The following is a 23,921-nucleotide window of genomic DNA, read 5'->3' as shown; positions in this document are numbered from 1 at the left end:
ATGGTCAACAGTTTGCAGGCCAAGAAATCTGGGAGTCTTGGAATAGCGGATTTAGCAAAGCAAAACAGAGCCCTCCAAGTGAAGTGGATGTGGAAATATGCAAACGAAAAAAACGGTTTGTGACAGAAGGTAACAAAATGCAAGTACAATCTTGAGAATGCTCGACTGCTTCCGGTTAGTCCTCTAAACAACTGAGTCTCATGGATTTGGAAAGGAAAGGTGAAGTCCTTCTTCGATAATGATCATATGGGTAGATGTTTGAACGAAAACTTTTCCTTTATAGTTGGGGATGGGAGAGCCATCTTATTTTGGGATGACCCATGGCTGATTAAGTCCCCCTTAAAAGGTTAATTCCCTCGGATTTATTCTCTTGTTTGTGTTAAAGATGGATTCATCGCAGATTTAGGGCATAATAACGAAGCGGGGTGGTCATGGAATATTAGGTTAAGACAACTTTTTGATTGAGAATATGAGCAATGGGCGGAATTTTTGATTTTGCTTCGTGGTTTCAGACCTATGGATTGCAGTAAGGATTGGATCTGCTGGTCAGGTTCCGGTGATGAAAAATTTACAGTCAGTCTCCTCCATAGTGCACGGAGGTCGACTTTGATTGGAAGAGGTTAGTTTAAAGTGGAGCTGTTCCACCTAAGGTGGAAGTGTTCCTGTGGATAGTGATCCAGAATCGGTTTCCAGTGCGCATCGAATTAGCAAAGAGAGGAATTGTGGCATGTTCAGATGTATCTTGCCATTTGTGTGATCCTCACCCCGAATCGATAGCTCATCTCCCATTTTCATGTAAGGTATCTTAGGTAATCTAGATGTCGTTTGCAAGATTTTGGGATCTCTCTCTAGTCCTCCAAGAAGATTCCAAATCCTTCATCTTGGTCTGGCACGACGTAAGCGCTTCTTTAAAGTCGAGCTCCATCTAGCACTTGATTCCATTTACCATTTCGTGGTTTGTTTGGCTTTTCCGAAAATGAGAGGGTATTCAAAAATTGCCGTGTGGATTTTCTTCAGCTCTTATTTCTTGTGAAATACCGTCTGGCTTCTTAGTTCAAAATTAACCATCCTAGCATATGTTTGTCTCTAGAAGATTTAGTTGGAACCCTCCCCTGGTTCAAAACCCTTTAAGATAGTGACCTGGTCAGCTCCCCCAGAGGGATTTATCAAGTTAGTTGTTGACGGAGCTATGCCAAAAAATGGTTCCACCGGTGGAATCAGGGGGATTTTCAGAAATAGCAAAGGGGAGATCCTAGGGTCGTTTTCATATCAGATCGGTCATGGTCCTCCTACGTTAGCAGAAGTGTTAGATGTAAAGCACTGTTTAGAAATGTTTGTTAATTCATATTCGGTGATCACTCAAAGGCTCATCTTAGAAATTGTAAATTGGTAATTGACTGGATTTCTAACGATGTTTCCTGTCCAGCTTGCTTCTCTTCGCTGGTCAATTCTATTGTAGGCATTATAAGGTCCTGGAATATCTATATCAACCAAATTCCCAGAGCAGGGAACATTGCTGCGGATTCTCTTGCAAAGAGAGTAGGTTGACTGCTGTCTGTATTCTGGTACGTTATGGCTTTGTTTGCCTGGCTATTGACTTGTTATTTTTTCTTGGGTTCTGGTTCGATGTAAATTGACTCATGTTCGGTAGGTTATTTTTGACACTCTTTTCCTTCTCCGCTATCAAAACATCCCTTTGATATAAAGGTTTTTTAATGATACCTTATTTCTATAAAAATAAATCAATACTAATTAACTAAAATAATATTTAACAGATAATTCTCATTTTATTTGATATTATTTGTTCTAATTTGTATTAATAACTATAATTTGGAATAAATATAATCTTATTATATTTTAATTATTTATCTAATTTTTTAATAGTCTTAAGTAATTATAAGATAGTATTTATTTAAAATTTCTTAATTATTAATAATGTATATACATATAAACACAATTGTTTGATCGCGAAAATTCTAAATAGAATAAAACTCCCCTTAGCCTACTCATTTGACTTTTCATTTGAGGATATGCATATTTGTTCCTTTTCCTTTCCTTTTTTCTTTTCTAATCATTTGCCATTCCTTCTTCAATACACCTCAGCGTCATTGGTGTACCAACTAATAGGTAAAATATCCAAATAATTATTAATTTTTATTAAAATATATTTTTAGTTATTGAAGTTTTAAAATTATAAAATATTTATTAAATTTATCAAATTATTATAAAATAATCATTATATATTATAAAATAATGATATTTTTAATAAATTTAAAGATTGTTTTGTAAAAAATTTATAAATTAATTATTATTTTATAATACTTTGAAAAAATTATTGATTATTTTATAAATTTCAAAATTTTAATGAATAAGAATACCATTTCAGAATAATTTAATGATCATTTGTATATTTAACATGTAATTAAATTAATCTAAATGGATACGTGAACGGTGCAAACCTTCAGGAAACCCTTCCGTTCCTAATTTAGAAAAAAATACACTAAATTTCCTGGTAAAACTCTAGAGATAATGTTCTCAAACTATTTATTTCATGAGATAATGCTTTGGCCATATTATTTTCTGAGATAGGGTGAAATCCACAGTGTCGCCGTAGGTCGCCATGCATTTTGGGTGAGCTGTTGAAGGTCGCAATGGCATCCATGCGAGGTAGGTCGCCAGGGCATCCGAGGGCATCTGAGCGAGCTATGTAATGCATGAGCCATGAACCGAGCGAGCTATGTAATGAATGAGCCATGAACGTGGGGTAGGTCGCCATGTGATCCCGGCGAGATTCCTGCATGCTCGCCTGCTCCCCGCTGCTCCATGCAGCTTTATTCGCTGCATTATTGCAGCATCATTTTCGCTGCTTCATGTAGCATCATTTACTGCTTCATGCAGCAATTATTGCTGCAATCCACGAGAATCCAACGGCTCGTGATGTCTTCAATTATTGGTGCATGAATTGAAGCAGCTGACCCTTTAATATATAGGGTATGATATGGGGTTAGGGAAGCATAAGAAAGAAAGGGAGAAGAGTGCCGAGAGAAAGGAAAGGAAGAAGAGGCAGAAGAAGAAAGGGAGTCCGGCAAACATCGAGGTAAATTTTCATTTTATTTAAATTAGTTTATTATTTTAAATTATTAGTTTGTTAGTTTAGGGTTTAAGGTAAAACAAAAATTTAGTTAATTAGTTTGTTAGTTTAAGTTATATTATTGTTAGTTTAAGTTCTATCATACACAAATAAAAAATTATTTAATTAGTTTGTTTGATAGTTATATATTAAAAAATAATTAATTAGTTTGTTTGTTAGTCATTAGTTATATATAAAAAATAGTTAATTAGTTTGTAGTTAGTTAAAAAATTAAGTTATATTTGTTTGTTGAATTTATATTATATAAAAAATTTAGTTAATTAGTTTAAGTTTTATTATAATAAAAAATAGTTTATTAGTTTAAGTTATATAAAAGAATAATTATTTAAATTAGTTTATTATTATAAATTATTAGTTTGTTAGTTTAGGGTTTAGGGTAAACAAAAAATTAGTTAATTAGTTTCTTAGTTTAAGTTATATTATTGTTAGTTTAAGTTATATTACATAGAAATAAAAAATTATTTAATTAGTATGTTTGATAGTTATATATTAATAAAAATAATTAGTTAGTTTGTTAGTCGTTAGTTATATATAAAAAAATATGTAATTAGTTTGTGTTAGTTAAATAGTTAAGTTATATTTGTTTGTTGAATTTATATTATATAAAAAATTTAGTTAATTAGTTTTTTAGTAGTAAATTATAATTAAAAATCGTTTATTAGTTTAAGTTATATTAAAGAATAGTGTATTAGTTGAAGTTATATTAAAGAATAGTTTATTAGTTGTTTAAGGGAAAATTCAAGTTTAAGTTATATTTTAGAAAGTTTAGTTTGTTAGTTTATTATATTATAAGTTATTATATTAAATTTTTGTTGTTGTGTTGTAAATTAGTTAGTTAGTTTATATTAGATTATATTAAATTATTTTTTAAATATTGTTGTTTAATTTGTTTTTACAGATTCATTCCAATGGCTGACCAAATTTCACTGCTGAGACTTGACAATGAACATATTTCAAGTCATTTGGGAATAATGGTGAATAAAATATTTGTTTAATGAATTATGATTAATAAATATTTGAATATTATTTTATGATTGTGATAAATTTTTTGAAATATTTAATTGCATGAGGACGAGCAGCGAGTCCTTCGTCATCGGCTACATAAAGTCCCCAAGCCACACCGATTGATAGAAGAAAACTTGCAAGAGGCTGGATTTTGGTATGTAACATTTGTGCGAGATTACAAGTTGGTCCCAGGTTTGATCAGTGCGTTGATTGAACGTTGGAGACCAGAAACGAACATGTTTCATTTACCGTGTGACGAATGTACGATAACTCTGGAGGATGTGGTAATGCAACTCGGGGTCCAAATAAATAGGATGCCGGTGGTAATGAACATGAGTTTAATAATGTGGCACAACTTTGCAGTTTGTTTCTTGGGAAAACGCTCGTACCAGGAGAGTGTAAAAGATAGCGTGTGAGGTTGTCATGGTTGAAGAATGAATTTCAGCTTCAACCAAATAATACGGAGCACAAAATTATATATGCAACACGAGCATATATATTGCAGATGATTAGGGTAATTTTGATGCCGGATAAATCCAGTAGTTATGTTCACGCTTAGTATCTTCTTTTTTAAGAAATTTTGAGAAAAGTAGGCAATATAGTTGGGGATCGGTGATATTGGCGTTATTGTATCGTGAGATGTGCAAGGCGTCATTAGTCGTGAATGATAATAATACAGCATAAATTAGTGGATGTCTGCTGCTGCTATAATCATGGGCTTGGCATAGACTTCCGTTTTTTACACCGATTAGTCGGACTATGGTTGACTTTCCACTTGCCGGAAGGTAATATGAATTTTATATTTTAATATAAAATATTAATTATAAATTATTTATTTTGATTAAAATTATTGAACAAAATGACCATATTTTTGTTTTGATTGATATACAGATGGAGGCATAAAATTGAAGGCACGGGGTTGGTGTACAACAACATTAAAGAGTTCGTGCTGAAGATCGACATTAAGGCCAAAAATGAGGTATGTATAATCTGTTATTATTAATTATTATTTAAATTAACTATATTATTTGATTTAAATCAATTTTATTGTTATTTTAATTTTACAGTTTAATTGGAGACCATACATAAATGAAGAAATTTTGGTGTTGGTGCCGCACGATGTTTTAGATGGGTTTCAATCTTGGTGTGCTGTTACACCATTGATCAATTTTGCTTTTGTTGAGATCTAATTTACGGATAGAGTGCTGAGGTAATTCCATTTCCACCAACCTATTCCGCAGAGTCCATGGGATCATGACCTCCTCCAAAACTTAGATGGTCGTCGTCAGGTGAATTGGTTGAGACGCATGACCACCTGCACAGATTTGATGGTCGCCGTAAAGAAAAGGTGAATTGGGTTGAGAAGCATGCAACCTATATTAATGCTTGGAACAATAGGGCTTCATTCATGCCAACTCTTGACCTCATTCAAGACGATGACTTTAATTTTGAGACTTTGACTTATCTTGCTTATTTTTAGGATAATGGAAAGCTGTTCTTGACAACAATGGTAAAGAGGCGACAATTTTTGAGGTTTAAGAAAAGATTTGGTAAAGCTGAATACTCTCTACCGAGTAGGAGTAGGAGTGGGAGTGGGAGTTCATCTTAACAACCAGAAGGGAAAATAACCGATGTGAATAATAGCACACCACAACCGTTCAGCGATGCGGGATCGTTGAATTACACATTTGATGATTCTACTGTCCCGACATACATACCAGAGTTTGTGCAGCCTGAGGTACCCATCTACTCTCCCATGTTTGAGTCGACGTATGACTTTGACCAAATGACATCTATGATGTCAAATACCAGTATTTGTCAGTCAACGTTTGCAAGTGGGATAGAATCACAAACTGGTGGAATGACAGTTCAAATGCCCCCAATGCATGAGGAGGATGGGTACCCCATCCTCCTGAGCAACCGCAACGGCCACAACGCATCAGATGTCCGCCCCAACATTATCATTCAACAACATCCCGGCATCGGCAACAATTGTAAACTCATTTGTTATTTGTTACAAATTAAATATTGAAATTATAATAGTTTTTTTTTAACCTTAACAAATTCGACATATTTATAATGATTATTAGTATCAAATATTATTATAATTTCATTATTAGTAATCATTAGTATCAAATAATTAAATATTAATAATAAATTATTATTATCAAATCATTACTAAATCATTATTAAATCATTATTATCAAATCATTATTATAATGGTTATTACTAAATCATTATTATTATCAAATCTTTACTAAATCATTAAATCATTAAATATTTAAAACATTATTAAATCATTATTAAATATTATTAAATCATTATTACTAAATCATATAATTATTAAAAAATCATATGTGTTTTGATTTAAATATGAACATATTTGTTATTTGCTAAAACTTAAATGGTTATCGTTCAAATCTCTTTAAAAACTTGATTACTAAATCATTAATATCAAATCATTAAATATTTAGAAATCATTAATAAATTCGACTATGTATAAATTTAAATTCGAGTAGTCCATACTTGTAAACTCATTTGTTACAAATTAAATCATTATTAATGATTAAATTATTATTACAATTTCATTATTACTAATCACTATTTAATCATTAATATCAAATCATTAAATATTAATAATAAATAATTATTAATAATCATTACTAAATCGTTAGTAAATCATTTTTATCAAATCATTATTATAATGATTATTACTAAATCATTATTATAATTATTATTATCAAATCATTACTAAATCATTGTTAAATCATTATTATCAAATCATTACTAAATCATCAAATATTAAAATTATTATTAAATTATTATTATCAAATCATTACTAAATCATATAATTATTAGAAAATAATTATTTGTAATGATTTAAATATGAACAGATTTGTTATTTGCTAAAAATTAAATGGTTAACGTTCGAATCATTACTAAATCATTAGTATCAAATCATTAAATATTTAGAAATCATTAATAAATTCGACTATTTATAAATTTAAATTCGAGTAGTCTACACTTGTAAACTCATTTGTTATTTGTTACAAATTAAATCATTATTAATGATTAAATCATTATTACAATTTCATTATTACTAATCATTACTTAATCATTAATATCAAATTATAAAATATTAATAATAAATTATTAAATTTAAATATAAAATCATTATTAAATAATGATTATCAAATCATTACTAAATCAAATCACATCATTATTATAAACCAAACCAGTGTTCCATTGATGAGTATTAGTTATGTAACGAAAATATGGTTAATTGAACCACACGTCCATTCAAATCTAATAGGTTCATTATTACAAAATCAAATATATAAAAACATAGAAATACAAATATGATTACTAATGATGAGGCCTATATCTTGGTAAATTAGGACAATTATTTTTTGAATGGCCTTCACCCCTACATAATCTGCATCTCTTTGCTTGACCTCTCTCTCTAGCATGGAAATCCATACTGGTATGAATATGAGTGGACTCAGGTCGACCCTTTGGACTTCTGCGAAGCATTGGATTTGACAGTCATTCGCCATGATCCTTTTTGGGCCAGTATGATTCATTCGGGATCTGTCTGAATGCATAGCTGTAAACATTTAATATTCTATGTAGGTGAAAGCATTCATCAACATAAGTGTATGCGCTTACACCAGCATACATACATACATACAACGACTGCATGAGCACATGGATATTTTCATGCCTGAAAATGACCACAATCACACCATTTATGTCGTAAATCAACTCTAAATGTTTGGTCTTCTCCTCTGACGTTACGGCGTATGCACGACACAACAAAAGTATGACCAACTCAGTCGAAATTATGAACAACCATTGATATTGCCAATCGATCATTTGCTTCCATTGATTCCACCACTGTAGGAGCCCAAGTTTTACCTCTATTTATGATACTCTCAATTTCCTTACCTTTATCGGACCATACCTTAGCCAACCTAAAGTACGTCTCTTTCACCACACTCGCTATTGGGAGATGGCGTGTACCTTTTAGTACTGAATTAATGGCCTTAGCAAGGTTTGTGGTCATATGTCCGTATCACCGACCTTCATCGTATGCTTGCATCTATTTTTCCCACGGTATTTTTAAAGCCTACTTCCAAACACGTTGATCATCGTAAGATACCTTCAAATTCTCCAATATCTTGTCAAAATTTGGTCGGCGTAGTTTGTATCCTAGTGCAGAAATATATTGTGTTAAACCGCAATTAAAAAAAAACCACGTAAAAATGCACAAATATTGAAATTAAAACTTACCCATGTTGACTATCTCGCTACGAATGTGTGCGTTATGAAACTGGTCGATATAATTCTTACCAATATGACAAATACAAAATGTCGAATATGCATACGGAGGTATCCAACGACTTCCTGGTTGTTCAATTGTCGCCAAAATACCCGTTCCTCTATCAGATATCAAGCAAACTCCATCTTCACGAACGACATATTGGCGTAGATTGGTCAGAAAGAAATCCCAAGCCTCTATTGTCTCTCCCTCAACAATGGCAAATGCAATTGGGAAGATATTTCGCTCACCATCTTGCACAACTACCATCAAGAGTAAATGCATATATTGACCATACAACCACGTGCCATCTACTTGGATCATACGTTTGCAAAATGGAAATTCTTTAATACATGCCTTAAATGCCCAAAATAGTCTATAGAATATTTTCTTCCCTGGCACAAGTTGATCTTCTTCGTCATATGCGGGCATTGTTTGAGACTTCACTATGGTTCCTGGGATAAATCGCTTCATTGCTTGTAGCAAATGTGGTAGCTCATTGTACGATGTATCCCAATCTCCATACGTCAGCTTCATTGCCTTCATCTTCGCATTCCACACCTTGCCATATTTTACTTGATATCCAAATTGGCTTCGAATAAATGCAACTAACATTGAACAAGATATCCTTGGATCCTTTTCAACCATCGCCTTCACGTATTCACATATTACATCAGAGTCCAATAGTCGATGGTCTTGTTCGATGGAGTTTCACAAACATGTGTGCAGACCATTGTACCTCGTGATGACCCAAGCATCGTGCCTTTGAATTTTCAACACTCCGATCTTTCACTTGCACTCTGGGCCATATTTTACACACTTCGTGTATAGGGTTTTCTGGTTTGACTCTATAACATGGACATCAACATGGCATTTGATACAATACTCTTTAATCGCCAGCGTAGCTTCGTTTTTTCCTCTGAATTGCACCCCAATTGAAAATTCACTAGAATTATCGAATGATTCAGCCATTTGGTACGGAGGTAAATGTGGCATGTCTGGGAATTCATGTGCCCTCATTGCATCATAGTCTATCTCGTACATGTGAGGAGTAGCTTCATACGGTGTCGGAACTTCATCAGTTGCACCTCCATCGGAAAAAAATTCATCGTCACCCAAAACGGGTTCTTCGATTTCTTCATCTTCGCTTAAATCATCATGAATTTCTCCCCATCGATTTTCAACATCAATATCAACAACTAATTCCGGTATGTTTCTCGTCTCATACTCTGTTGCTGCAGATGTCCTTCCGACTTCATTTCCACTTTCTAATAGTTCCATAAAATTGTTCTGGAACCTGTATGACGGGTACTCAAACTCACTATCGAAATCCATTTAAGATGGATTTCGAGCCACACCTCTTGATGACCCAGGAACATCACATATGTTACGCACATCAACAAATAACTCAATAACTGCTATATTGGTTGACTCATGTAATCCAATCATGGTTCCAATATCATCATCTTCTTCAAATGGTATTGTATCATATCTGATTGAGTTGGGACATATCATAAACCTGTACCTAAAACCATCAACTGCAACTCGATTTTTTCTTTCTATCTTCTGCTTCATTTCTACAAATGTGATGTCTCTTTTGAACATCATATTTATTGGTTTTTCAGATTGAAAAACAACTCCGGCCTCATTTTCCATAATTCGTCCATTATAATGGACAATCGTGAAAAAGTTGTTGCTCATTTTCTCTACGAATAAAAAAATATAAATTTAGATTAAAAAATTAGATAAGATAATTTCATAAATCATTAAATCAATAAATATAATATTATATACTATTATATTAATGATAAAATAAAATTTGTTATTTAACTTGATTGATTGTTACTAATATTATTAATAATAATTTAATAATTATTATTAATCTAATGATTTGATATTTATGATTTAATAATAATATGATTTTTTCATGATTACTAATAATTATTTATTATAAATATTTAATGATTTAGATTTGATATTAATAATTTAGTAATGATTACTAATAATAATGATTAGTTTGATAATATTTTTTATTTTTTAAAATATCAATCAAATTTGTTAATTAATTGTTATAAATTTTTAGATTATATTTCATTCAATTAATTTTTACTTCTTACTAATTTAAACATATAATATAAATTAAACAAAATATTTTTTAAAAAACACTAAATATTTTTAAACACAATATTTTCTTAAACGATAATTATCTCGCACAAATTAATTTATATAATCTAATATAAACTAACTAATTAATTTACACATACACAATAACAATAAAATGGACAACAAAAAATAATAAATTACTCGCGTATTTATGCCTTCTTTCTTTCCTTTCTTGTTTCTTTCTTCGAATCAATCTGTATGTGAATGTTGTGGAATAATGCCATGTACGTGTAAACAAAATATTTCTTTAAACAACAATAAATTAAACAAATTAATTTTATATAATCTAATATATTATAATATAACTTAAACTAATAAACTATTTCTTTATTATAATATAACTTAGTTAAACTAACAAACTAACAGGCTAACAAACTAATATACGTTTAAAGACACTAACAAATTAATTAAATATTTTTTTATATTTAATAACTTAAACTAAGCAACTAATTAACTAATTTTTTATATAATATAATATATATAACTTAAACTAACAAACTAATATAATATAACTTAAACTAACAAACTAATAATTTATACTAACAAACTAATTAACTAAGTTTTAGTTTTACCCTAAACCCTAAACTAACAAACTAATAATTTCATATAATAAACTAAATTAAACAATAAAAAAATACTTCTCGAACGATGTTTGAGCCTTTATCTTCTTTTCTTCTTCTTTATTTCCTTTCTCTCGGCAAAGTTTTTATATGTGCTTCTGTTTCTGCTTCTACCCTATACCCGCATATCCTTTATATAAAGCAAATGAGCGTGGAGAGCGTAATTAAATTTGATCGTTGAAGTAAATAATATTGAGCATTGAATCGTGTAATTATTGAGCGTTGAAAGACTACAATTCAACAACAATATTTGCTTCATTTAGCAGCTAAATTAACGTTGCAATAATGCAGGCAGTAGGAATCTCTCAATTATGGCATGCAACGCATGCAGAGCAGCGGAGCAGGCGAGCAGGAGCAGGCGTTAAAGCTTGGTCGCCGGGCGTGCATGACGACCTACCATGTTGCCCAGCATGCATGGCGACCTACCTCACGTTCATGGCTCATGCATTACATAGCTCGTTCAGTTCTTGGCTCATGCATTACATAGCTCGCTCGAATTCCCTCGCATACCTCGCACAGATACCATGGCGACCTACCTCGCACAGATGCCATGGCGACCTTCAATATTTTGCCCAGAATGCATGCGACCTACGGCGATACTATGAATTTCACCCTATCTCAGCAAATAATATGACAAAAACATTATCTCGTAAATAAATAGTTTGATAACATTATCTCGAGAGTTTTGCCGAATTTCCCTCTCGAAATTTCTTCTCGCTCCTCTCTTTCACACTTATTCGAATCTTCTTCTCTTCTGAACCAATATTACTCATATGGAAATTGTTTATTATTTCCAATTGGCGCCTATCATATTCTCTCTTTATGCATTCAAATTTCCCGGTCAAATTCTCTCATTAGTTATTCAAAATCATAGGCAATGGATGACGATGCGCCTCTAGCTTCCGAAATCACTACTCCCCCCAGTTATTTCTCAAATCTCCATTTCAGTCTCTCTCTCTCTCCGCCATGCAATTCCATTTGTGTAGTATATCAACTAACCTGATTTTGGTGAAATTTGTGTGCGTAGAAACGGGCTAGGGCTGATACTGGAGTCGCCGGAGACGAGCCAAGCAAGGCAAACGGTGACAACGGGGAGAATGAAGATGTGAGCAGCGATGGAAGTGATGGGCGTCCCTCCCCAGCGGAGAGAGGGCTCTCCAGATGATTTTAAAGAAATCCGTCCCAAAACTAAGCGAGGTCGAGCTGATGAGGGGACTTCTGATGTCCCGAACAGATCTGTAGAGAGATTAATCAGTAATTGGACTAAAAATTTCTTCTGATGTTTTGCACATTGTACTCTTTTCATAAATTACTCCTGTTATATACTATGTCATAAAATAGTGACTAGTGTTCTCTTATGAAGAGTAGTTTCCTTGTGCTTATTTCATGTAAGGATGTTACTAATATAGTTGATTTTGGAATCTTTCTTAGTAATCTTTTTGTTTGGATGTTATTGTCATCAGAGGTTGTCAAAGGTGATGGCAAACATATTTCTCAAGTTGTTAAGCGCTGGGTCGAGCGGTATGAGAGGAATCCAAAACCTGCTATGGTTGAACTCTTAATGATGCTTTTTGAGGTATTTTTTGTGTGAAATTACAAGTAGTTCTACTCATTGGAGAGAGAGAACAGTAAAATACTGAAGTTCTGACAGAGTAGCCTCTACTCACAATATTAATCTATAACCTTAGTGGAAACTTCCCACCTATCCCTGATACTTTCTTAATTATCTGAAACACTAAGCCTCATCCTTTGGATTTTTTTGACTTCCTGCTTTTTTCTTAGTTTGTGGTTTGCGACTGAACTAAATATGTATGATTCCACAGGCATGTGGAGCAAAGTATTACATCAAGTAAGAGTTTCTGGATGAGACTGATGTTGATGATGTTGTGGTTGCTCTTGTCAACATTCCTAGAAGAGTGTCATTTTCATGTTTTCTTTGTTTTATTTAATGTTTCCCATTTTTTTTCTCTTTGGAAGGTTGAGGTTGGCTTTTTGTGGAGTTTCACTGATAACAAGAGTGATAGTAGCGATATATTTTATGTAACTGTAATCTGCTTAAAAATGCATGTGTTAAGTGTATTAAGTGCTCTGCACCCTGAAACTTTTATGGCTTTAATATTTTTCTCTAGGTTTAGATAATACCTTATATAAATCATTTTCAGTTTTAAAAGCATATCCTTATTTTCCTTGTTTCTTTAACTCTGCATTAATTAATACTACTTAATAATCTATGCATCTTTTTTCTAAAAGGCTTAATAACTCATTTTAAGCATGTGATCTTTCAATGTAATGTGTTGGCTTAACTATGGAACTTCAGGGGGAAGTTGAAAATTATCAGGGTTCAAAAAAGAAGGAATTCAAGAATATCAAGGAGAATTTTGTTTCATTTTGGCACAATTTGGTTATAGAGTGCCAGAATGGGGCATTATTTGATAAGCAATTGTTTGACAAGTGCATGGACTATATAATTGAATTGTCATGGTTAGTACAGTACCATTATGAGTATTATTTTTAGTGCTGCATTTATGAGGTGGCTTATTATGATTTATTTTTTCCTGATATTGACACCAAGCAGCACACCTCCAAGAGTTAACCGTCAAGCTGCTTCCATGATGGGTCTCCAGCTAGTCACATCTTTCATTTCTGTTGCAAAATGGCTTGTTGTACACCGCGATACTACTCAAAGACAGGTAAACGCTGAAAGGAAGAAAAGAGCTGATGGACCTCCTGTGGAGTCACTAAATAACAGGTTGTCAGCAACTCATGAGCAGAAACTTGAAATAGATGAGATGATACACAAAATCTTCACTGGGTAGGTTATTTATTTATTTATAATCAATTCAAGTATCTTTTGATAAATTCATGTTTGATAACTAGTTTAGTTTGTATCTGACATGTTCCACATTATGCTTTTTGAAGGTTGTTTGTGTATCGATATAGAGATGTTGATCCTAATATTTGAATGTCATGCATACAGTCACTAGGTGTTTGGATTTTGTCATATCCTACATTGTTCTTGCAGAATCTACACTTGAAGTACCTTGGATGGACTCTAAATGACAAAGTAAAATTTTTACTCGAGTTGGGTTGATATTTGATTTCTAGCCTTTCTAAATGCTCCATAATCCAATATACTCTTATTTTGCTCTCATGTTATTCTTTTTGAAGAGTGTTGGCATAAGAAAAGTTGTTTTCCTTGCTTTGCAAAACCTCTATGAGGTGGAGGATAATGTGCCCACTCTTAGTCTCTTTACTGAAAGGTTTTCTAACCGGATGATTGAGCTTGTTGATGACGTAGATGTTTTTGTGGTTGTATGCACTATAGGGCTTGTGTTGAACTATATTTTGATATAACAATTTATGACAAAATGTTTTTGGATTTAAATTGAATTTATTCAAAGTTTTTAAAGTTTTCAAAAATAATTCAAATTTCATTTAACTTGGAATTGATAAAAAATATTTTTCTGGACAAGAAGTATCGATATTGTTCTTACAGTATCGATACCTCATGAATAATATCGATATTGTTCATAGTACCGATACCAAAGGTAAGAGAAGTATCAATACTCACTAGGTAGTATCGATACTACTAGTATTGCTCAAATTCCAGAATGCAAAAATAGTATCAATATCTAAAGGGTTACCGATATTACTTTACATAGTAATATCGATACCATAGGCTTAGTATCGATACCGTCATGCCTAACGGCCAATAACAGCTAGTTTTATTTGAAAATAACAAAGGTAATATCGATACTCCCTATAGAAGTACTGATACCTTCTGTATTGGGTAGTGCTATTTTGCAGAGAAAAACATCCCCAACGGCTCCAAATCACTCCCAACAGCTAGAAACGGTCACAACTTCATTCCAACATATAAATACAAGTTCAAAACACTTGAAGAAGGGTTAGAACACCTATCCAAGCAATCAAACACAAAAGAAGAATTTTTTACTCTTTATTTCCTTTCTCTTTTAAATAGCTGTGTTTTTGTGAGTTTTAATTTGTAAACATCCTACCTTGTAGAGGTTTTATTGTTTACTTCTTTTATCCTTTGAAAAGGGGTTTTGGTTCTAGCTAAGCCTTTGAAAAGCTAGGGAGTTTGTAAAGGTTATCTCTTTGTCCTTGAAAAAGAAAGAATAAATTAGTGGATTTGTTAAAAATTCTAAGTGAGGAGCTTAGGTAGTGGATGTAGACTTTGGTTAAGAAACTCGAATCACTATAAATCCTTGTGCATCATTTTTTATCCTTTAAATCTTCTTACTCCCTAGAATTATCAAAAAGTCAATTCACCCCCTCTTGGCAAATTTATTTTGGTTGTCAATTTGAGCTTCATAAATCCTAACAATTGATATCAGAGCTTAACTCATTAGAAGGTCTAACAACCTTGAGACGATCCTTGAAGTAACTTTATCCATTTTCGACACAATCGAGATTATGGCTTCAACCTCTGACTTGTTCTACATGGAAGACTCCCAACCGATTAAAAAACATCTATACATCAATGGAGCCAAGTATCGTCATTGGAAGAAGCTAATAAAGCTATTCATCCAATCCAATGACCTTTATGCGTGGGAGATGATCGAGAACGACAACTCTTCTCCAACGAAGAAGACAAAGAATTGAAGTGACCAAGAGCGAAAGAAAATTCAACAAAATGCTAAGGCTATGCACGTGTTGTTTTGTGCATTTGGTCCTGATATCTATGAAGGGGTTTCTTCATGTTCAAATGCCAAGAAGCTTTGGAATAAGCTAGAAGAACTTCATGGAAACAAGAAAGAAGAACCAACAAAGGTGGTGTGCTTAATGTCTCTTTAAGAGCCCGAGGGTATCTTCTAACTCTAGTGAATCTAACTCATATTCATTTAATGAGTTACAAGATACATACGATGAATTATTTTTGGAGTTTGAGACCATGAACTCCAAATATAAGAAAATAATTTCAAAATTTAAAAATTAAAACGATTTTCTTTTAAAAGCAAAAATGAATTTTGAAAATCAAAATGAAATTTTGAAAAAAGATTTAGAGCTTTCAAAAGTAAAAATTGAAAATTTTGAAAAATAATGTTTTGATTTAAAATTTAAGCTTGAATGTTTAACAAAAGAAAAGAAAATCATTTTAAATAATTCATCTAGTTTCATAACGACAAAATGCTCACATTGTCATTATCATGGTCACAAAGAATATATTTATCCTTTAAAGAAAGAAAAACGTTTTAAAATTAGAAAAGTATGGATTTCTAAAGGAACAAGGGGCATTAAAACTAACGTACAAGGGTCTAAAGCAATTTGGATACCAAAATCCAATTAAATATCTCTTGTAGGTGTGTGGGAGCAATGGTGATTAAAGTGAAGATACTCAAATGCTCTAGCCACACTTGATATGGAATGGGTAACCTCTAACTTTAAAGCTTTTTGACTTTATAAATTGGTTGCCTATTGATTTTTAAGCATGCATGAGTTTTGATCTTAAATGATTATGCATTTTTTCTATCTCATATATGTTAAACTGGTGTTATGATGAACACTTTAAAGCTTTAATGACTCTTTCATAAATGTTTGATCATCATAATAAATTTTGGTCAAAATTGGTTTTAAATGCAAATTGTATCTCTCTAACCATTGATATCAATTTTCCAAATGCTTTGATTTTAAAAATTTTAAGTGTTTGACCTAAATTTAAATGTTTATGCATGTAATTTAAAAATGCAAATAATATCTCTCTAACAATTGATATCAAAATTTTTAAATACATAATATTTTTGGAAAGCTTTCATGCATATACACTTAATTTCAACATTTGGTATTGCATAAAGTATTTTAGACTTGGATATATTGAACTTTATGTGCTACTAACATTTTTGTTATTATTTGTTGAAATTCAATTTTTGTTTAAGTGTCAAGCTTTTAAAGTTAAATTTTTTGTTTGGAATGCACTTTTTGAGGGGGAGCTTTGATTTTTCAAATGTTTTTAATATCAAATTTTAACACTTACTCTCCAATGTTATTTTTGAACTTTAAAGTTGAATTATTTTTATATAACAAAAAGGGGTAGAAGTATGAGTTTGAAAAATTCAGTTTATTAAAAAATGAGAGCTGAACATTTCATACTTTTTCCAACACTTGGTATCTTTTTCATTAAATATTTTATTGAGGGAGAGTTTTGCCAAAATCAATTTTTCAAATATTTTGTTATATAAAAAAGGAGAGATTGTTGAACTCCATTTTTGATATAACAATTTATGGTAAAATGTTTTTTTTTTAACTTGAATTGAATTTATTCAAAGTTTTTAAAGTTTTCAAAAATAATTCAAAGTCCATTTAACTTGGAATTGAGCACAAAATGTTTTTCTGGACAAGAAGTATCGATATTGTTCTTACAGTATTGATATGGTACATACTAAAGGTAAGGGAAGTATCGATACTCACTAGGTAGTATCGATACTACCAGTATTGCTCAAATTCCTGAATGCAAAAATGGTATCGATACTACTTTATATAGTAGTATCGATACCATAGGCTTAGTATCGATACTGTCATGCCTAACGGCTAGTAACGACTAGTTTTATTTAAAAATAACAAATGTAGTACCGATACTCCCTATAGGAGTACTGATACCCTCTGTACTGGGCAGTGTTATTTTGTAGAGAAAAACATCCCCAACGGCTCCAAATCACTTCCAACGGATAGAAACGACCACAATTTCATTTCAACATATAAATACAAGATCAAGACACTTGAAAAAGGGTTAGAACACCTATTTAAGCAATCAAACACAAGAGAAGAGCTTTTCACTCTTTATTTTCTTTCTCTTGTAAATAGTTGTGTTTTTGTGAGTTTTAATTTGTAAAACACTACCTTGTAGAGGTTTTATTGTTTACTTTTTTTATCCTTTTGAAAAGGGTTTTGTTGAAAAATCTTAAACGAGGAGCTTAGGTAGTGGATGTAGATTTTAGTTGAGAAAGTCGAATCACTATAAACCCTTGTGTATCATTTTTCTTATCCTTTAAATCTCCTTACTCCCAAAAATTATCAAAAAGTCAATTCACTCCCTCTTGGCAAATTTATTTCGGTTGCCAATTTGAATTTCATAAATCCTGACATCTTGTAAAACAATTACTTAGGTAGCCCATCTTATATATATGTGTGTGTGTGTATTTCCTTTGTTTTATTGCTAATTTCTTATGGAGGCGTCTGCCCACTGAAATTTCATCTTTCTGTGTTTTGCAGGCATCAGATTATACCTGATGACGACTTGGGTTATTTGTATGATCTACTTATTGATGATCCACCATAAATCAGGTATGCCATAGGAGAATTAGTATATGACCACTTAATTGCACAAAAATTTAACAGTTCCCAATCTGGCTCAAAAGGTTATTTCCCCTCTTCTTCTGCAGACTTAATTTTCCATTGTTAACAAATGATTGAATCAATTACTTCCTAAATGTTTGTCCTTTCCGGGCAATGAGAGTGAGATTCAACTTGGCAGAATGTTGCAGATATTACGGGAGTTTTCAACAGATCCCATTTTAGGTATATATGTTATTGATGATGTATGGGAGTACATGAAGGCCATGAAGGTATATTGTAATGTTCCTAAAATTCTGGGATAGGGAAAATGAGGTATTAGGAGGAACCATGTTACTTGGACTTAGGTGTGTGTTAGAAACCGGTATGTTCAATTTCTTCCAAGGTTTTCCTTGTATTAGGAGTGTCCTTGTAGGGTCATGTCCCCATATGCATATCAAGATTGTGTCTAACACGGATATCAAACAAGGATGCTTTGAGAAAATTGAATATTCAGAGGTTCAAACCTACTCAATCTGATAGTTTCCGGGCTGGAGGGTGGGGGCTATAAGCATATATTGGGAACTATTGCCATCCTAATGTTGGGGTTGACAGGAAATAAGGCATGTCGGGTAGAGTATTTGTTGCATACAATGTTCGTGAGGAAGAAGAATGGAAGTAGCACTTATGATTGAACAAACAAAGAAATCTAAGTTCTAGAAAGTTTCATCTGTACAAATTTATATGTTCCAAGGACATTTTTCATCCTTGTGATGTATGTGAATGTTTGAGGTATTCTATTTTGATCTTTTAAAATGCCAATGGCCCCTTGATTGTCATTCTGGAGAAAACTAATTAGATTGAATGTCTTGGGAGTGTACTTGCAGATTTTGCTTTTTCCCCCACCTGAATAAATCTAGCCCACTGGCTTCTAAGGAACAATTACCTCAGTATTAGTAACTATTTAAAGAAACAGACATGCCATAATTATATACATCTATGCTAATTTTGTGATTTGTTTTTCCCTTGCAGGATTGGAAGTGTATCATTTCCATGCTATTGGATGAGAACCCATTAATAGAGCTAACTGATGAAGATGCAACAAACCTGACTAGGCTTCTTTTTGCTTCTGTCAGAAAGGCTGTTGGAGAGAGGATTGTGCCTGCTTCTGATAATCGGAAGCAATATTTCAATAAAGCTCAGAAAGTAACTAATTTCCTATTCTGATTTGTCCTCAGCTCATATAAGGATTTATTAACAATATTATGTTTTATTTTGCATCACTAGTTGGTGATTTCTCTGCTCTATATTGCTGCTCACGAAGAAGAGCAAAGCTCAAATTGTCTTTTCTTAAATTTCAGGAAATGTTTGAAAACAATAGGCGGGATTTAATTGTAGCCATGATGAAGAGCTATCCATTACTTCTTCGTAAATTCATGGCTGACAAGGCTAAAATTTCATCATTGGTCGAGATTATTTTATATATGAACCTGGAGCTTTATTCTCTGAAGAGACAGGAGCAGGTAGGCAATAAAGTTGCTTGTCAGTGTCTAATAATTAAGCACCAAGTAATGTGTTTTCCCTTTCATAATTTCAGAAATACTCTTCTTCTCATCAAAGATGCATTTTTCAAGCAGGGTGAGAAAGATGCATTGAGATCTTGTGTGAAGGCTATTGTATTCTGTTCCACTGAGAGTCGAGGAGAGTTGCAAGATTTTGCCCGTAACAAACTAAAGGAGCTTGAGGATGAGCTTCTTGATAAGCTTAAATCTGCAACTAAAGAAGTGATTGTACGTTTCCTTCTGAGCTTTTGTTCTTGATTGTGACATTGATCACCAAATATATAAGGTTGACAAGTTATAAATTACAGGATGGGGAGGATGAGTATTCTCTTCTCGTGAATTTAAGAAGGTTGTACGAGCTTCAATTGCTAAGGTCTGTATCAATTGAGGAATTTTACGGAGATTATATTACAATCTTTCACAGCTTCAGAAACTTGAACGATGAAGTAAGTTAGATGAGCAAATATTAAAAATTGTTTTGCATTTCTTGTGTCCCTTGCATTTGTTCCTAATAACTGCTCTCATTCTCGTTTAGGTTGTTAGTTTTCTGCTGCCGAATATGTCAATCAATGTAGCCTGGTCTTTTCACTCTATTATAAACGGTGAAACTGTATCTGAAGGAGCCTTATCCTCTCTCCTGTCTAAACGTGATACCTTGTTGGAGGAACTTGAGTATTTTCTTAATACTCCTCCTGAAGTCGGGGAAGGAAGCAATTCAGGAAATCAGCTAGCCTGCTGGGTAATCCTTTTGCCTTGATATATGAATTTTATTAATCCCTAAGATTGTTTTATCTAATGAAATTTATGTAATGACCCAGGTTTGTATTATACTAGCAGATATCTGGCTTCTGTTTAGGAAGACAATTTTTTCGTCAACAAAGCTTGAAAAATTAGGATATTGCCCTGATGCTCCTATTCTTCAGAAGTTTTGGACCCTTTGTGAGAAGCTGCTCAAAATTTCAGGTGGAAATTTCTTTCATTTCCTTTTCTGAGCTCAATCTTTGAAATACTTAACTTGCTGCTAATGGGGCCATTACCATCTAGGTGAAACCAATTGGAGCAAGTAACTCTTATCTGCTTTCTGCCTATCATTGCTGCACTGTTTAGATGTTGGTTGCATGCTTTGATGAGAATTCATTCAAACTTCACAGTTCACACTGCTTTTTATTTGCTAATTTTAGTCAAACCTTGCATGTATATGTGTTCAGATGAGACAGAAGATGAAGATGTTAACAGAGAGTGTATTGAGGAGGCAAATAGAGAGAAAGTGATGCTTGCTGCTGCAAAGTTGATTGCTAGTGATACAGTCCCAAAGGTAAGAGTGTGATGCAGAATTTGATGTATTTTTCTTGCATTCTGGGCAAATTTTGTTGTTTCAAATTATGCTTATGATTTCTGAAAGTCTGTTTAAAATTTTGCTAGAAATGCATATCTTTTCTTAATTTAGAGAAGTGTTGAATCTTTTACTGCAGGATTATCTGGCTCCTGAGATAATTTCTCATTTTGTGATGCATGGAGCTGGCATTGCGGAGATTGTAAAGAATCTGATCACAGTTCTGAAGAAAAAAGATGATAATGTCTCTGTAACCTTTATCGAAGCTTTGAAGAGGGTAGAATTCTCTACTTCAGATATTTTGGTGAAATTTAGTCAATGATGCCGCTTCTTTTCTGCTAACCTACAATTTCTTTCTTTTTTGCTGATTCAACATGTCGTTTGAAAAATATTTACTTTCCGCTGGGCTTTTGTTTATTTTCTATCACAAGTTATGCATTACTTTATGTGCCTAATGGCCCTGTGGTTCAGCATCAAAACAGATAAATCTGTTTCTTGGGTTCATAGGCACGAGGCAAAAATCAAAGGTCTGCTACTTGATTTTTTTTTTTTTTGGAGAAAAAAAGGCCTGCTACTTGTTGTGTGTAAACTGGAAGGGCTTTTTAAATAGGTTGTTTGATGGCTGATACTATACATAGAAAAAAGTGCAAAAATAATTTATGATTGAAATTTTTCTAATTTGCTCTATTTTAAGAATATGCTTGTCATGCATATTGAAAATAATTAAAGTGGAAGGAAACTAGTTAAGCTATTATTTGGAGATTTTAGTGTTGTCCACTTAAATCGAAGATTTATTCTTCAGAATTTGTAGGAGTGGCATGTTGATTATAGAAGGGAAGGAGCATATTCTTTGGCCATCCTAAAATTGAAATGTGGCTCTTTCTGTCTGTTTGTGTATCCCTTTTAATGGTTTGCCTTTTTTTTTTTCATCAGGCTTATCAACGACATTTAGAACTATCAGAAAGTGGTGATGAATCCTTTAAAAGTGAAACTTTCCAGGAGTGTAAGCACCTGGCTTCTCGGCTTGCTGGAATATTCGTCGTGGCTGCTCGGAACAAGCATAGACCCGAGATTTTAAAGATTGTTAAGGAAGGCATTGAGCATGCCTTTCAAGATGCCCCGAAACAACTGTCTTTTCTGGAAGCTTCAGACTTCCTCCGCCTGACATCAGAGACACGTAAGAATTTCTCTTATCTTAATGTAAATCATTCTATTTCGTTCTTTAAACAGGGATCAACCATTGTGCATTACTTAATACTTTATTGTTTTATAGTCTGAAAGATATCAAGAGGAGGACAGAGAATGTAAATACTGAAGAGGATCCAAGCGGGTGGCGCCCTTATAATACATTTTATGATACTTTACAGGAGACGTGTGCAAAGAATGACGGGATTCAAGGTACTAATGAGTCTCATCTCAATCATTTTCTCGCCTTTTTTACGTGAAGTATAAATTTGGCTATAGGTGGAGCCATCTAACTTTAATATAAGGCCACAAGACAAAACAATACTTAACAAACGTGGGATAACATCCACTTAACATGTGGTTCCAACTTCCAAGCGTTGATGTTCTAATAAAATATCAGCATTTTTGAGCAATGAGTCTTTTCTTTGGATTTTAGGTTAGAAGCTAGTTATGCTGTTGTTTTGCAGATGAGAAGGAATGGACTACTGCAAGATGGAGGGGTCGTCCTAGGAAGCGGCAAAATATCGAGGGTAGGAGACTTTTTGATGAGCATAATTCAAGTGAAGAAGAGGATTCAATTAATACATCCGACCAAGAAGATGCACAAGTCGAGGAAGACGAGGAAGAGGATAATGCTCCTTTGATACATACACTTAAGTCCGCTGCCAAGTTGAGGTCATTACGAGTCTCAAGACAGTAGAACAAGACTCGGATGGGATCTTCTGTAGGAGCTACGGACAATTTAACCACTTCAGATATGTGAGGGTATGGAATGCATTTTATACTCTCCATGCATGACTGGGGAGAATGATTTTTCAGCCAAAGAGAAGAACATAGATTTTATGTGTTGTTTAAAACATGTTAATTCATATCTTCAGCCAAGAGACCAATCTCCAAGTCATGGGTGGAAATTAGAGAATGCAGCTCAGATCTTCTAGCATCTAATCTATCGTGTGATCAACCTTGTATGTCAATTATGTATGATGACATCATAACTAGATTGGCATACAATAGTCCTCAAATGTCGGCCTCTGTTAGAGATGTCGTGTTAGGATGTTTTCTCCTACTTTTACGTACGAGGTCGTGTGATTATAATAGTTGTTTGTTTTTATGCTTACAGATGATGCAACACGAGGTCTCCCCAAATTGGTCATCCTCCCGAAGAGAAAATATCTACATTCGTTTAATGAATGAACTTGAAAGAAGACATTATTAAAGAAAGTTGAGACAACAGAGGATACATTACTCCGTCCAAACCAAGTCCATGCCAAGTTTCCATGTCCCTAATCAA

General features: G+C 33.0%; 1 pseudogene; it reads left to right on the top strand.

Annotated features, from left to right (window-relative positions):
* Positions 1–23,621, top strand: LOC120158408 (annotated as a pseudogene).
* Positions 23,622–23,921: the final 300 nt, after the last annotated feature.

The sequence above is a fragment of the Hibiscus syriacus genome, unplaced genomic scaffold (genome assembly GCF_006381635.1).
Source record: "Hibiscus syriacus cultivar Baekdansim isolate YM2019G1 unplaced genomic scaffold, ASM638163v2 tig00111311_pilon, whole genome shotgun sequence".
Classification (NCBI taxonomy): Eukaryota; Viridiplantae; Streptophyta; class Magnoliopsida; order Malvales; family Malvaceae; genus Hibiscus; species Hibiscus syriacus.
The sequence above is the reverse complement of the archived record's forward strand: the minus strand, read 5'-3'. Positions and strand labels throughout refer to the sequence as shown.